Below are 13,817 nucleotides of genomic sequence, written 5' to 3'. Positions count from 1 at the left end.
ACAACTGTGTTTTTTGAAGCATTAGAGTTAGTGGGCTGAATTGAATGTGACTGCCAGACATTGACTGAGTGGCACACATCACATGAAACAGTGTGGTGGTTTGATAGTGTTGTGAATCCATCTAAAGGCTTATTTATTTGGAGTGTTTACGTTTAAGTATATTGATTTTGTTTCACTTGTCTCTTCCCCCACTCCATGCCTACACTTCATTTGAATCAACCATAACTGAAATAGATGGGGCATGAAACACGAGCATCCATACACACTTGAACAGACGCAGTGGCCTCAAGTACTGCAGGTGATGTAAAGGAAACAGGCTGTCTGTGTTTGTCTCCTCTGCTTGTTTCGATGATGTTGTGACTGTAGTTTCTCGCGAGCCCCTTTATCTGCTGTGTCAGCCATGATATATTCATTAGGGTTGGATTACAGAGAGTGGGAGGGGATCAGGTTTTGAGTGGGTTGTAATCCCCATACACTGGCCCTAATTTAATCTCACCTACTGTGCCATCCTATTACACACTACGCCCACCACATGCGCGCATGGCGCTGGCTGGAGGAGAGCAGGCAAGGTTAAAACAGGGTAATGTCAGACAAGAGGAGGCCCGGAGACAAAGAGGGGAGGATTGTGAGAAAAGAGCCACAGAGGAGGGAAATTGATTATGAGCAGCAGGAGAGAGATTCAAGTACAGAGAAAGAACCAGTAAATGTCAAGGAGTAAAGAAATGTCAGAGACAAAAGTGGAGACGGATTTAGAGAGGTGTGCTCTTTAAGTGTGTTTTCATGAGTAACAGTCGTGTTGCTTCTTTCCCGTCTGAGTGGGCAGCCTCGTCTTTTCTTGCATGTAGAATCTAAACCCAAGAAACTGGGTATCTCTAAAATGTCACATGTTGATTTTTTCTTTTGGCATTTTAGCCTGTATTAAGAGTGACGGTAGAGATTGACAGGAAACATGTGGAGAGAGAGAGAGGGGGAAAACATTTTCATGACCCTAAAGATCAATGTAATTTTCTCAACCGATGTGGGACTGTAGAATGCCTCAGCTGTCGACGAAACACAGATTATTATCGCCTCTTGCTTTCTCATTAACACCATCATAATCATAATTATTGGCATTACATGTAGTGTGTTTTATTTCACCTGTTTTGTATTTTATTACTCAGTTTGCGCCCTCTATATCCCACTTATTCACCATCATTGGGTTGAAAAAGATGAAACCTGTCCAGTGGGTCTTGTGCTTAGTATATTTTGGGATGCCTCCCCATCTCATTAAACTTATTTGGCCCAAGTTGCAAGTAATTTGCACGTCAGGGAGACAGCGAAGTAAGGGTTTATATAACTTATTCTGTTGTTTTCTTTACTATTTATGACCTACATCCCTCTCATCATCCCTCTTTATCTGCTCATAGCCGGAATAAATCAGGCCATGCTAACCTGCTCCCTCTACCTGAAGAGGTGTCTGACAGTGGATCTGTTCTTGTTATCCTCTTCCGAATGCAGACTTTTAAATCAGGTTGGTGTTGGAGTTGTTTGAGTTTACTCCCTGAATTGATCAGGGGTAATTGGGCATGGCGCTACAGAGAGCCTCGCACAGTGCCCGAGCTGCAATAATGAGCCTCTATATTTAGCTATAAAACTGTCTGTTTACATCAGACATCACGCTCTGTTGCACAGCGGGAAGAATTGAATGTTTTTGTGGCCAAACTTGCAGGGCGTGCTTTGGTGTAGCGATTTTCTTTTTTTTTTTTTGTAAATCATTTGTTGAAATCTGTGCCGAAGAGAGGACTGACTGATGTAGCAGGAACCGATAAGGAGACACGGGGTGAGCCTTCTTGTTAATACGAGGAAAAGATAAAAGACGCAATCCCCATGAGAGAACACAGGAGCAACAAGACGGAAAAATAGATTTATTCAAGGGTGCAGATGTCACATCGGGGGGAGGGAGGGAGATGAGAGAGAAAAGACGAAGAGCAGAAACAACAAACCACATGGCGATAAAGAGAGAAAGAGGAGAGTATAGACAGAGGGCCCGGACATTATTAACGAGATTAACGAGGTAATTATACACATAAGGAAAGAGCTCATCCTCCAGGCCTTACACAGACGGGTGGGGCAGGGGAAGCAGGAGACAAGGTGGTGTACTGGGAGAGAACGAAAAAGGACGTTTTATTATCAGTAACATTTTAATAATGTTGATTGCGCCGTTAGAGTGTGATTCAGCTCAGGGCGACGAGCAGGAAGTGTGAGAGCGTGGAGGTTAAGATGGGAGGACAATGTGGGAAGATAAAGAGAAGAGGCTACAGGGAGCACAGAGAGAGGTGGGAGGGTAAAGGATAGAGATCCTGTGGTGATTAAAATGTCAACGGCATGCAGAGGCAGATGCACACCTGCCAAGCACACACACACATATGCAGCTCACCTGCATCTTCTCAGGCTGTGTATAGAGTGACTCCGTGATTCTTATTATATAATAAGGAGCTCAACCCCAAACACAAATAGTACAAACTGCCTACAGACAAGATAAAATCAGCCGGGATGACTTCATTCTCGTTGGGTGCCATCCATCTTTAAACGTCCTCATAACTCATTCTCTCCTTCGCTCCCACCGTCCCTTCTGTCTTTTATGTCCGTCTCTCCCTCATCCAGTAGTCCAGACAGTTTGTGTTTTATTTACGACTGTGTAGTGAACGCTGCTTTGACCAGCCCGTGGTTCAGAGGGGGGACAAACAATCCAACAGTAAATGTTAGCGACAGGGCCTGTTTCTAGCCGTGCGGCCGTCATGCACGCTGTGTTTTCGGCCCCTCAACCTGCCCGCGGGGGGGGCCCTCCGTCCGCCTCCACAAGTGTCAGAAAAGCCGGTTTCCTCCTTTCAGTTTGAATAAAAGAAAAAAAGACTCTGAGGTGTTCGAGAAATGTTGTCATGCGAAAGCTGTGTGTTTGTTTGGCTGGCGCTCGCTGGCAGGAGTTGCTGACGTGCTGTGTGGTTGTCCTATATAGGAACCAGCACGATCAGCATGTTTTTAAGCCCTGCTATCATGGGATGGAGATGATTAAGATACATGCCACTATAGCAGGGGGTTTAGTGTGCTAGAATACTGCCACTGGTTTAGTTTCTCCATGAGAAGGTGTGTATATATTTGACTATGGGAGTATTCACAAGAGAATCAACAGCTGGGCGAGAGCATCTTTGTTTTGCGAGTATCTACAGTATAGATTTGGATTGTCAGACCTTGTTGGCCTAACTCTCTATGAAAAGCTCATCAACTGGTTGTTCAGCCGCAGGGAAAGGTCACCACAGCTTCCTATGCATCCCTGTGGCCACTCTCTCAGTTTCTATCTGGTTTTCTTCTCCGTCTCTCTCTCTCTCTCTCTGTCTCTCTGTCTCTCTCTCTCTCGCTGGAATTGAGGCCGAACCCTTTCTGTCATCTCACATAACTGAAGCAAAACGGGAGGGAAAGAGAGATGAGAGTGTGCGGTGGAGTTGTGGCCACAGCTGGGGCTTCTGTGTACGAGGCTGTACCCCAGGAGGAAGCGGAGGGGGAAAGAAAAGATGTTGCCGGAGGAGAGGAGCGAGGAAGGAGAGACGCAGTGACAAAACAATATAAATAGAGAGGAGATGAAACCGCTTCCTCACTTCTTTTTTTTTTTGCTTATTCACTCTCCTTGAATAGACAATAGAAAGCCATATATACTTGTCACTCCCTTTAACCATCTGACGGGAGATGACGCACACACACACACTGATGGCGGGATGGAACAGGTTGTCTGTTTACTCTCTTTCATATTTGCGCCTTGCTGGAAATTGACGCTCGTTCCGGAAAAATGTCACGTCCTTGATCTCTTTGCACCACTACACACTGGTGCGTGGAGGGGCTGGAGCTATGTAGAGAGTGGGGAGGGGGGGATTTGCAGAGACAGGGGTCTGCAGCAGAGACAGGGTCTGTGCGCCTCAGATAACGCCGCAGCCTTTGATGGAGCTTGGCCCTTCCTCTGTTGGAGAGCACAAGCCGCTCCGCCTCAAATAGATCTCCGCCGCGGACTCCATTGGTAATGATTGGATTTAGTTACAGAGCAGAAATGGTTTGCTGATGATAATGATAACAGATGCGATGGGAGTTAGTCAGCCACTTAGGGTCGAGGGATTGTATCGACGCTGTGCCAGCCTGCAAATTTCCCCTCAGACTGGACCGGTCTCTCTCAGGCTGGATAAAAGTTGATGGCAGAGGTTGATAGAACGCTACCTGTAATTGCATTGTGTATGATGTTGGCTGGGAGGTTGTAATGAAGATGTAGTGCAGCACAGATGGAAGACAGTGCTCCATAAGCTGCTTTCTATAGGGATGACTGGGAGGGAGGGAGGGGCGGGGTAAAGGAGTTCAGGAAGAGGAGATGGGGAGTTTCATACTGATATAAGGAGCGAGAGGCAATCAGCAGGGAGCACAGAATAGAGAACAGAAGTAAAAGAGATAGAAGACGCAAATAAAAGACAGACTTTCAGCAAAGACGGCAGTCAGGAAGGAGGAACTCTTTCAAGTGTGGGTAGCATGTAGACATAACAGGGGTTCTGGAGAAAGACAGAGATGGGGAAAGAGCAAGAGATGGAGACACAGGAGACGGGAGATGAAGGTAGAGAGTATAAAGTACAGATAGATGAGAGAGGGGAGAGGGTATGGAGGGTTGGGGGGGAGGTAGGGTGAGGAGGATGAACATGTTGGAGGGGGAGGGGAGAGAAATATTTTCTGTGTGCGGCTGAGCTGGAGTCAGGAGGTTGTCATGGTGATAGCGGGGTGAGAACAGGAAAGGGAGGCAGGGGTATTGACACCTATCCCTAGACGCTGCACACACACATACACACACACACACGGACACACACTACAACAAACAAAATGAGTCACGCATAACAATACTGACCTGTCACACCCTAAGTAAACACACTTTCTCACATAGGCGCACACACAGGTGGTGCGTACAAATACACTGAGACCATTTATGAAGCCCAGCAGCCATATCACCATGCAAACTCTGTTTCCCGTGTCTCTCTGCTGTCTTTCATCCTCACTCAGCCTTATTTGAATGGCAGGCAAATCCCCTTAAACTGACTTGTCTTGCCAGACAATTACCTAAACCAACCTTCAGTCTGCTGCTGCTGCTGCGTGCATGTTTGTGTGTGTGCTGGGTTTGAACGACGGTGTGTGTGAGTCTTCACATATCTGAGCTTCTTGGTTTTCCTGTGTGTGTTGATGACACAGAGAGATGAGAGAGGCAGAAACGAGCTGATGTAGAGACAAGAAGCAGCTCCAGTGGGGCACAGTTTTCTGAGCCAGTGCACACACTTATATAATAATGATTCGTATTTGTATATTGTTTTTTTTTTTAAAAACACAAAACTTGTGCAGAACAAAACTGCAGTAAAATAAGCACATCTCCAAACTGCAGCTACTGCTGAAAGAAATGTAAAACTTCTCACTTCCTTGCATCAGAGGATTTGATGTCAAGGTTTACAGAATACGGACTGAATAGAGGTTCATTACTGTGACCTATTAGAGCGCCTTTATAGAGAATAGCTTTTTACTAAGATGACTTGATTCATGTGAACTTTACTGAAGTTAGAAGTTCCGCAAGTCTGACTGAAAACATCTTGAATTGGTACAGATAAATCTGAAAGATTGATTATTGCAGTGAGGCGAGAGACTGTGAAGCATAAAAGAAATACAGCAAAGTGCAAACACAGCAGGAAGAAAAAAAAAGAGTTCCATCCTGAACAACAAACAAATCAATAAAATTGCTCACTCAGAATGTTAGCACTTATATAAAATGTGGTTTTAGTTGCGTCCTAACAGCAGACAGGGTGCTGACGAGGTGGAGTTAGGTTAAATTCCCCCACGGTTTATGAGAATGTGATCATTTTATAAAGAAATATAAGACACTAGACAGTTTGAAGAGAGCTTCGGTATTTCCTTTTCACTCTTTCTCTTGTTCCTTCTCATCCTCACACATCGTCCTCTTCTCTTTCCTCTCTGATTCCACTCGATAGACATTTACTAGCTGTTGAGGCGCGTTACATCTCCTGCCTCATCCCCAGAAGACCTTGTATTTGATTAGATGAGGAGCACTTAAGGGGAAGTGCTGCTTTTGCAACTTTTAACAAAGTTAATGGGATTGCCAAGAAGCTTTTGTTTGACCTGGTTAAGATGTGAATCACCTGGTAGCTGTGAGCTGTTTTCCTCCATCTCTCCTGTAGTCGGTTAACTTGTGACGTCTGACTGGTTGTGCTAGTGCTGTTTCAAGAGCTGTTTTGGTTTGCTTTTGTTGTAAAGAATTTGCAATTGCTTATGTTTCTCTATTTTGCATCGCTTTGATTTGATGTAGCAGTGCTGGCGCGTGTTTGTACAGTGTGCATGGGTAAATAAGCATGTCTGATGTATGTTTTCATGCACAGACTTTCTGTAATTCCATGTATGAATTCATATCTCCACAAGTTCAGCATGAGCCTAGAAAAAAAAAAAAAGAAGATTCAGCCACTTTCCCACAGTCGTTGAGCCACTGGGGCACTTCCATGCAAATGTGTTAGCAAAGCACTATGTGTGACCTTGCCCTGCCAGCAGCTCATTTCCCTGAAGTGGTGGAAAAGACAGGATTACATCCAACCTAAGGAGACCTTGACTATTGTTTCTGGCAACGTCTAAATCGTGGCAATGAGCTGTCTGCAGGGAAGCGAAGGGCTCAAAATTACCTTATTGAAATGTTATGAAAACGTACCGGCGGTTAAGCACCTGAAAAGAAATGTCACAATTTCGCGTTAGGTACATTTTTTCTTTTTTCTTCAGTAAGCTTGCTTTTTTTCCCTCTGAGACATAAATGCCTAACCTGTTGTGATGGAGGTCGTAGGTCACGTATACACACTCCGCCTCTCTCCTCGGGGCGTGGCGTGCCGATGGTCCCTGTGGAGGCGGCCACGTGTCCTTGCGTGTCACACTGGCGCCGGCAACTGAGTCCTCCAGTGCTATACGGGCCACTTATCACCTAACCCGAGGGACCACTCCCTCCTCCTCCTCCTCCTCCTCCTCTCTGTCTGCTGAGTGACTGACTGCACAGCCCCTCCTCAGACTTCGCGACCTGCAACAGCCAACACAAACCTGCCCCCACCTGCAACCCAGACACACACACACACACATATGCTCCCATTCACACCAGATAACCGTAGCGCTGCAGCCTTCTCTTTGAGGCTCATACAGCTTTCTCTTCTGCTGCTTTGTACTGTATTTATGCATGGCTGACTGGAAAAATACAGTCATGTAAATGCTTATGTTTTGCGCCCTCACACATATGCCATGGTATAGTTATTCAAGCATGTGCGTCAGTGGCTTATTTCCCTCTGGCGCTGTTGCATACTGTTTGTGTTGTTGTAGCTGGTTTGTCATCTCCAACAGTGTTAAGCTGCTGCGTCTGGTTTCAGGGCTAACACTGATAGATACTATACTGATGTCAGCTTCTTTTTTACCGGCCCGCCTGGCTCCAGCTTGATCCCCAAAGGCTTTACTAGCGCGCACACACATAAAAATTTCCCTTTCACCCGTCTGATCTCCCTCTAATTTTTCTCTCCAAGGGATGAATGTCGGCACACAAACGCGTTTACTGAAGGATCTCCACTGAGCTTAGCTTCGCACAAACAGCACATGTCGTCACAAAGGTAGAGAAGAAAAGAAAGAAAGTGGCAGTGAAGGTCAAAATGCACGTCAAATAAAGAAAAAAAAACACAAGCGAGGCTGTTGGCTCCAGAGGAAGAGGAGAAAAGGGGAGAGGCTGACTGCGAGAGATAAAGAGAGAGAGAGAGAGAGAGAGAAAGCCGGGGCTGTAGGACAGAGCAGGAGACATAAAAGGAAGCAGGGAGGGGAAAGAGAGAAGGTCACTCCTAATAGCTCCACCACGTAATTTCATAATGTCATAATTGCCCCTATTTGCTCGAGCTAACGCCATTAACTATCTACTGTATACACTAAAAAGTATCTTCGTAAGCTGTATGTGTTCGTCATTGCATGTTGCTGCTGCACACAGAGTGCATAACAATGCGCCTGTGAGGATGTGTGCGGCGTGCATGGGGGGGGCGCTTGCATGCATCGCATCTTATATCTTCTGCATGACACGGAGGGTGTGTCCGTAATTACCGCGCTTTGTGCTGCAGGCACAGAATCTGACTGATGCTGCCGCTAATGAAGCAAATGACTCCCACAGGCTACAGTGCAGCAGTATGAGGAGACTCTATGCTTGTGTGTGTGTGTGTGTGCATACGTTATGTGTGAATGTATGTACATACAGAATACATATGTTTCTCATTTAGCGTACAGAAAACGATTCAATTTGTTTCTATGTTGTCTTTATTTTTGCAATGAGTCTGTTTTCTTTCTGTATTTACTGAGATTAAAGGTGAATTGAAAGGAAAAAAGAGATTCAATATCGCAGCACCGCCCACATGTTGTCCATTTATCCAAGTCAGATTTTATCTACCCAAACACACAAACCTACCATTCTGCTCCATTCTGTTTATTTTTCCTTTTTTTTGTTCATTCATACCATACATCTCCGTTTCCCGTGATTAACTGACTGACAGGCAAGCCATAAGCGAATTAGCTTATCAGTTGTGGACCTAAGTGAGCAGCAGCTAACATGCTAGAAGCAGAGAGAGAGAGAGAGCCAGAGGCGGCACTCCATCTGCAAGACCAGCTCCATTAGCTGACAAGCGAGATTAGCTGACCTGCTGACACACAGGGCTGATCTCTACTGATACACACCGCAACACACACATGGACTCATGTGCACGCAAACACACACACACATGCAGGGAAATCTGATACATTACATTAGGGGTAACACCCCAGTTTTTGATCGTTACAGAGCTTTTACTGGTCAGTGATCCCATAACCAGATCTCTCCCTTTTCACATCTGTCATTTTTTTAAAATCTTTTCGTTCTTTCATCCCACGTTTTTCTCTCTTTGTTTTCACACCTTATGAATTTTTCAGACTTTTTTTTGTTGTTGACGTTGTCGTCAATCCCCCCTTTGATCTCCCGCTGGTGTTGCCCCTCTTTCTCTTTGTCAGTTTTCCATCCCTCCATCCACCTCTCCTCCTCGTCCTCACGGATGTCTTAATGAGTCCACTCCTTTCTACTTCAATTATTCACCACTTCTTTTATTCTACTATTCCCACCATGTCTTAAGGGGAAAAACATCAATAAATAAATCACGGCCAGAGGTAGCTGCTTTTGTAGTCTTAGCAATAGGAGGGAGGACTGTGTACGTGTTTATTGGTGTACAAAGGAGAGAGAGAGAGAGGGAGAGTAGAGGTTTGTATGGGACTTTGGGAATCTTGTACTTCTGTTTTGTATTTTAACTTTCACTTGGATGACTCTGTAAATGATTTCACCTTATAAATCTTTGAGTAACTTAAACACATTCTGCAAAGTCAAGGTGCTATGTGTGTCCACTTTCTGTACATAGTATAGAGGTGAAGATATCCAGTATGTGTACTTATACATGCGTGTGAATGTGTGTGTGTGTGTGTGTGTGTGTGGACATGTATTACTCATGTTGTTGGGGACATATATCTGTTTACACAGTCACATTTTGGGGACTTGCCTTCCTTTTGGGGACGAAATGCCCGTCCTCATAATGTAAATCAATACATTTTAGGGTGAAGAATCGTTTTAAGTTTAGGGTGAGGTTAGGTTTAGGTTAAGGTTAGGGTAGGGGTTAGGTTTAGGCAAGTAACGGTTATGGTTAGGATTAGTGTAAGTCTCCAGGAAATGAATGTAAATCAATGTAATGTCCTCTAAAGTGATGGAAACACAACATGTGTGTGTGTGTGTTAGAGGTAGGGCCTGTCAGTGTGCGGCAACCGATGAGTGAGCGTGCGTACGTGCGTGTGCATATGTAAGTGATACCGCAAACCCGTTAGTGTCCATGTGTGTGAATAACTGAATTTGTATGTACAAGGGGGGGATGCTGTGTGGAGACCTTGTTGTCATGGCAACCAGGATAGAGAGAACGAGAGAGAGAGAGAGAGAGTGGGCGGTTGCCCTCACGGCTCCTCTGACAACCTTTATTTTCTCCAGCTTTGTGTCACTCCGATATTAACCCCTAACCCTTGACAGAACGGAGGAGGGTGGGGAGTGTGTGTGGGGGGGGGGGGGTGCATTTGGAAAATGAAGAAAAATATGGCGTCCGGCGTGCATTCTATCGCCGCGTTTGACACTAGTGGGAGTAGCTGAGCATCTAACGGCCAAGCTTATGCTAATAGTGGTATTGATAAATGTGCTGTCTGTGTACCCTGATTCCAGATAAGCTGTAGCTCTGCAGCTTTTTTCCGCTGGTAAATTTCCATTTAGAGTTGACCATGGATCATCGGTCTTGAAACACATGTTACTTGGCCTTTTACAAAAAGAGTACCGGCATGAGGGAGATATTGGTTTCCCGCTGTGCTGTAAAGCCCCTTTTCCATTAAAGAAGCAAAATATTTAATTAATCAGCCGCATTTTGTCCAAGCCAAGAGTGAAAGGTGTTGAATACAGTAAGAAGAGAAGGAGAAGGGGAGGAAGAGGGACTTCTGGAAATGTACTGTGAAAAGTGATCGGAAGGGAATTGAAGAAAGCTTTTAGTGTCAGCTACCGAGGGGGCTCGGAGGGGAGAAGAAGAAGAAGACTGATAAAAAGGTGACAGGAAAAATGGGCACTCATCCTTCTTGGACAGCTCCTATTATAGGGTTTGGCTTCTAAGTAGAAAACGTGAGAAAGGCTTGTAAGAAATGCAACCTTCACTGCGGACGAATGATGAAAGACATGTCGGTGTTGCGAAGTGAATTGCGGAGTGGAGCAGAAACAGGTAGCCAGGATTATTTCACATGATTTGTGGTATTTTTCTGCCGTGGCGACAAAGTGGGTCTGAGACTTGTCTCACTGCAACAGGCTCATGCATTAAGTATGACCCTGCTAGAGAGAGGAAGAGGGGAGGGGTTGGGGGGTGGAGGAGAGAACCAGACAGCCTCACCAAAGACGCCAGGTATAGATGGACAGCATCACACTGGGACCAAAGCAAATGTATGGCGAGGGCTGGGAATGAATTATGAATTTGGGTGAATTTAGGGCAAATTGTGCCGACAGGAAGGGGATTGCTATGAATAATTCACTCGGTGGGGGGCCTCATCATCTACCCCCCACCGGCATCACCTTGTTTCTCAGACCCCCCTCTCTCACTTTTACCATCCGTTGACCCTTAAAATCTCTCACTGTAATGCCATTTCTCTCAGTGAGTGCTCTCTTTGTTTTTATGTCTAAATCCCTCCATCTTCCCGCTGTCCCTCCGTCCGTCTCTTTTCAGCCCGATGTTTCTTCAGACAGACGAACCCTGGGGGAAGAGTAGGGGGTAAAGGGGGGGCATGTATTCATTTATTTTTCTCCCTCCCTCCTTCCGTCCCCGCATCCTCTCCCCCCTACACATCTTCACAGCTGGAGGTTGTTAATATTTAAAAGCAAGGCATGACAGGACACAAGACCTGCACACATGTTTGAACATGCACAAACACACACACGAGTCCAGTAGAGCATCTGATCAAAGCACAGAGACGCTTTCTGAATTCATATTTTGCCTGACTCACTGCGTTGAGAGAAAATCCACCGGGCTGCATTCATCAACATAGCAGCTCCTCGCGCGGATACGTGAGGATATGAAGCAAACCGTAAAAGTCTCTCATGTACTTTATATGTGGGTGGTTGGCATGATGGGGATTAGAATATGTGTGAAACTCAAAACATGATTTGACTCTTGAGGTTTGATCTTGTGTGTGTTGCTCCTCTACTGATAAGAGAGCCTATTCAGCATTCAAAGTCCTTGGCAACACCCAACATGTCTACTTAATGCTAATTACTACATTTTGCAGAGGAAGGAAGGGTGCAATTTTCTATCTAATGGATGACAAGGGGGGTATGCGCCACAATGGCGTGCAGCAATTAAGTTCTACTAATGATAGCAACACTAACAGCATAGTACAACATGTTTGTGTTTTTGTAAGCAAAACGCCTCAAAGCAGGAATTCATGAATAATTGAAGGAGTTGCAAAATTGACTTGGTCGATTTGGCTCGTTTGATACAAGGCCTCTTGGCGGCTGATTTTCTGCAGTCGGGCTTTCTTGTGAGAAAAAAAAAAACGACCACGCCCTGAAATGTCAACATGGCGTTGCTCACTCTATAATCTCCCCGTGATCGAACGACTTTTGATGGCGCCCGTTGACGTTTCAGTGATGATAATAGTTTTTAAAGGCACTCAGAGACATCGCGTCGGGTCATCTCAAGCCCAGCTGCAAGCAGACTTCCCAGGCGCGACCTCTGACCCTGTCCAATGAAGCAGGTAACAGGGCTGGGATTGGATCGCTGACAGCTGCACAGCGGACACCCTGAAGAAGTGAAATCGGGCATCTGCTTCGATGTCAGTGACTCTCGCCCCTGTGATAATGGGAGCTCCATGCCGTGCACACACAGCTTGGAAGTGTGTGTGCATGTGTGTGCTAGAGTGTCAGGCCACATCAGTCTGTGCTCTCAGCATGTTTGGGTGGCTGGCTTAGCCTCATTACATGGCAACCTTCCATGCCACTTCTCTCTTTGTGTCTGTCTCAGTCTCCTCCTCGACACTCCCCTCCCAACCCATTATAGTGTTCCCCTTTACTGCTCCTACTCAACATGACTGGAATATTCTTTGGCAAGGTCTACCTCCTGACTGGAGCCCACTGGACCATGCGCTTTTATCAGTCTGATCTCTTCTGTCAGACCACTCGAGGTGTCTGTCTGTCTTCCTTTCTGTCCATCTATCCATGCAACGTACGCTTCTTTGTATGACTGTTGCTCCCTATGAGTGTGTACCTGTGTGTGCACGCACAGCACACTCCCTCGGTGAATTGTGATTGGCGGCGTGACAAGAGACGGCGCGCCACATCGTTAATCAGCGTCCTGCTTTGCTCCGCTCCGCTCTCCCTCACCGTCTCGTTGGAGGGGGGGCGCTGATAGGCAAGCTCCCACCTTAGATCACATTAACACAAGTACTAATACCCCGACTAGCCCCGCTTCATTCATCTGACTCTAATGGCATTTTGGAGAGGCCGGTTTTAAGACCGGATCACTCGTAATTGGCCGCCTGTCTCCAGAGAACAACAACCACTAACGCTGCTGATAAAAGGAGAGGAACAGAAGAAGAGGAAAGTGAACAAATGATGCACACTGATTGGAAGAGCTTGCACATGTGTGTGTATGTGTGCAAGTGGATGGATGGGATTAGCGTCACAGCTGTCACCCTTTGTCATCCCCTCCTCCTCCTCCTCCTCTTCTCCTTCCATATCCCTCCACTCCACCCATCACCTCCTCCTCTCTGCCTCTCCTCCCTCACCTCCACCTCCTCTTCGAAACCCACTTTTCCTCTTCATGTCCCCATTAAGTCCTCCACCCACTTCACCCCTCCTTCTCCTCCATCTTTATGTGCTTGTTGTGCCATTCTTCTGACAAAGCCAGCAAGTTAATGTAGTGGCTCATTTAATCCTAATGCTGTTAGTTTAAACTGCGTTATTAAGCGCTCAGCTCTTGTTTGGTCTTTAATTTAATCTAAGTCGGCTCTGTGGATGTGCACAAATCCCATATCCCTGTTTGTCTTTCTAAGATATTGTTCAATACGTTTTTCCACTGAGTGACATGGAAATATCCCCCGTAATTAACTGGCCACCCACTCGATGACAGAAAACGAATGATAATGACATCGCTCCATTCTCCTCTCAGCTTCCACTT

The 13,817-nt window shown here is 45.9% G+C and overlaps 1 protein-coding gene and 1 long non-coding RNA gene across 4 annotated transcripts in view; both read left to right on the top strand.

Moving 5' to 3' along the window:
* The window catches only part of LOC119490573, an 839,978-nt gene that overhangs the window by 314,286 nt on the left and 511,875 nt on the right, over window positions 1–13,817 (top strand). The window lies entirely within an intron of this gene.
* Window positions 1–13,817, top strand: part of l1cama (L1 cell adhesion molecule, paralog a) — a 44,653-nt gene that overhangs the window by 6,393 nt on the left and 24,443 nt on the right. The window lies entirely within an intron of this gene.

Source organism: Sebastes umbrosus, chromosome 6 (genome assembly GCF_015220745.1).
Source record: "Sebastes umbrosus isolate fSebUmb1 chromosome 6, fSebUmb1.pri, whole genome shotgun sequence".
Taxonomy (NCBI): domain Eukaryota; kingdom Metazoa; phylum Chordata; class Actinopteri; order Perciformes; family Sebastidae; genus Sebastes; species Sebastes umbrosus.
The sequence above is the reverse complement of the archived record's forward strand: the minus strand, read 5'-3'. Positions and strand labels throughout refer to the sequence as shown.